Genomic DNA, 3108 nt, shown 5'->3' with positions numbered 1-3108 from the left:
TTGAAACGCCAAGGCCGCACATTGTACGGTTTCGGAGGTTAAGCTCAGCCCGTTCACACAACAAAAATTACAACAAAATCGGCCATTTTCAGGGCCACCAAATCATTTTTATAAAGAACTTTGAAAAAATCTAAAATCTAAAAATTAGTTGTATTTGGTTTTAATAAAAAAAAGAATGATATCGGAAAATGCGAATCCAAGTAGTCTTCGAATTAGATTGAAATAGAGTCATTAGCATTAGTATTGAGCATTTTTGGGTCAACTGAATTGAAGATGGTTGCTGGGCAAAAATAAAACGAAGAATATTCAGTAATTTTTCATGAAAATAGCAGTCATGGGAGTATTTATATAAAGAATGACTAACAGCTTTGCCCTATTTGAACTTTTCATGATAATTGTACGTGAAATTTATAGGTCCATTTTCCTATTGAAAAAACCCAAAATCAATGAAAGTTCAAAGGTTTTCATAGATTATCTATTGTATTTACATGTGACACATACAGCGCCATCTATTGAAAAAAGTCACAATCGTGTCAAGTTGAAATAAGGCAAAATAACCCAGAAAATGGTTGTCATTCTTTATATGCGCTTCTTTAGAAACAAACTAAAATTGTATGATTGAAAATGTATAGATATGAATTACTTTGGAAAGTTGATACGAAAAATGCGTTCTGTCGATGCATATGAAAACAAAACTCACATCACCATTAATAAAATCAACATAATATGAAACAAAAAAGTTGCATCGCATTTTATTATCTTTTTGAAATATTTATGTTATACGAAATGGATGGAAAACCAAAACTGTTGTAGTTTATCAAGTCAAATTAGTCTACTGGAATAAATGAGCCATCATCATATGAATAGAACTGATTAAAACGCTGCCTCGAGTGAATACATAAAAAAGAAGATGAATATTCAAATCTTGGAAGATTTGCCGAAATGACTTCGGGTAGGGCGATTTCAATGGTAGATTTTATGTAGTTTAATGTAGTGTATTTTCTTTTTTTATGTAGGTACAATTTTTTTGAGTATTTGGCTATCGAAAAACCGCTCCAAAATGGGGATACTCCAATCTTAATCAAAAAACGCATTTTCCATGAATCAAATGTTTTTTCGAATGAAGAATGGTTTCAAAAAATTGTAGATAAATTGTAGAATTCAAATCAGTCGTCCGATTCTTGATATTTTCGACAACTTATTTGACAACAGCAGTGTTTTTGTTTTTGTAGGGAGAAAAAATGCTCCAAAACTGGTACAAACTGTTTTATAAAGTGTAGTAACCCAATAATAAATTGTAGTGGCCTAAGAATAATTGTAGAAGCACATACGGAGCAACAGCATTCCTGTATACACCGGCTCTTATAGGGTACAATTATCGTGTAGCCGAACGATCTGTTTATCGCTTTACTTGGTCATATGACCTGTAATCAGTTCAATGTTTACCGTTTTTTCGCCTTTTTTCCGCGCTACCATTTTAGTTTGTTTTCGTCGACATCGTTCGGTTGTGTGATTCAACCGCTTTGGCTGCGTATGTAGTTGATTTTTGATTGAATTCCCTTTTTTTGCCCGACAGAAACACAAACCATCCAAAAATATCATAACAACATGTAAATTTCCGCAAAGCCACTGATATCTGCCCTGAGTAATACAAAGCAGGGAAAACAGTCTACATACGTCAAAATTAACAAATTTTTTGAGACGACACGGGCCGAATCTTATCAACTTATGTGATATGGGCTATTATCAGTTTAGATGAACATTTTACGATAGATTAGGTGAAGCGGTTGAATCACACACGTCGTTCGCTCGACAAAAACATTCAACTATAAACAAAAAGTGTGTTCGGGTCATTAATTGAGAAAAGTGCGCGCGCTCGAATAAATTTAGTGCAATATTCAGATCAAGGTTTTGGTGTTGAGTTCACATTCAATCTGTGCTGTGTACTACACATCAAATATATTAAATTGCAATATAGAGTTATCTCTGTCTATATTTGACAAAAATAAACAAACGCCGAGTTGTTGTTTGTAGCTTGAACCTCATGCTAGAAAAGATCTGATTAGAGATAAAAACTAAATTCTAGCTCAAATAAATACATTTTTTGGATCAGAATCGTTCTATCTTTCTGGAGTGTGTCCTTCGCCAGCTGAATGGAAATTTTAGTACATAAGCACATTTTTTGTATCGGATCACCAAGTCAGAAAGCATCTAGCAAACAAACGTGGCATATATGTTTTTATAATTCTGTGATAATTATTTAAATTTTATGTCGAATCAATTAAGTTGAAAATATTACTCTTGAATGGTGATAAATTATTCTAGCTATAAATATTAAAGGAAGATAAATCACAGAAGAAAAAACTTTTGACAAAGTACACCAATACTAAATCATTTTTTATAAAGGAGGATCTTGTGAATTTACTGTGTGTGCAAGACTGATAAGTGATTATCATTATTGATAAATGTTATACTCTGTTTATCTATTACATAAATTGCACCGTTGCATCCACACAACAGTGAATATACGATAAAAAATTTTTTTTACCAAATAAATTGCACATGAAGGAGTCAACAAGTACGAACACATTTAGAAAATATTATTGTCAACAGTTCAAACCCAACCTCCATTCGAATCTGGAGTTTCTGTCAGAAAAATGGAAAAGAAATCGTTTGAAGGTGAGTTTTTTTTTTCAAAATCAAAGCACGCAGTTTTGTGTTTCATATCAAAGTTCACATATTTCTATGTAGTTTTTGCCTGTATTGGTATCATAAAAAAGTTCCCATCGTTTTTAAAGATTGTGTAGATGAGTTTTCAAATTTTTTTTTTCTAGTTTTTTTCTATGTCTAAGATTTAGTAAAAATACAACGCATTAATATTTATTTTTTAACATATTTTTACTTTTCTTAGCAATTCCTATCTTAGACAATAAAAAGTGTCAGCCAGATTATGGTACAGTAGCTGCCAATTCTTATTTGGTAAAGTATTTTAAAACGATTGCAACGGCGCATCTGACATTAATGATCAAATAACAATTTACTTTCGTTAGTCAAAAAATCAGGTCAGAGGCAGCCGGTTGACATATCCAAAGGCCGTAATATTTGTGT

General features: G+C 32.1%; 1 long non-coding RNA gene across 1 annotated transcript; it reads left to right on the top strand.

The window, feature by feature from the left end:
- Nucleotides 1-1673: 1673 nt before the first annotated feature.
- On the top strand, nucleotides 1674-3108 carry LOC129570935 (uncharacterized). Its single transcript, XR_008688188.1, has 3 exons — nucleotides 1674-2679; nucleotides 2912-2979; nucleotides 3051-3108. It is a non-coding gene; the product is annotated as an uncharacterized LOC129570935 (long non-coding RNA).

This window comes from Sitodiplosis mosellana, unplaced genomic scaffold (genome assembly GCF_009176505.1).
Source record: "Sitodiplosis mosellana isolate CC-2019 unplaced genomic scaffold, AAFC_SMos_1.0 Smas_scaffold_704, whole genome shotgun sequence".
Lineage (NCBI taxonomy): Eukaryota > Metazoa > Arthropoda > Insecta > Diptera > Cecidomyiidae > Sitodiplosis > Sitodiplosis mosellana.
The sequence above is the reverse complement of the archived record's forward strand: the minus strand, read 5'-3'. Positions and strand labels throughout refer to the sequence as shown.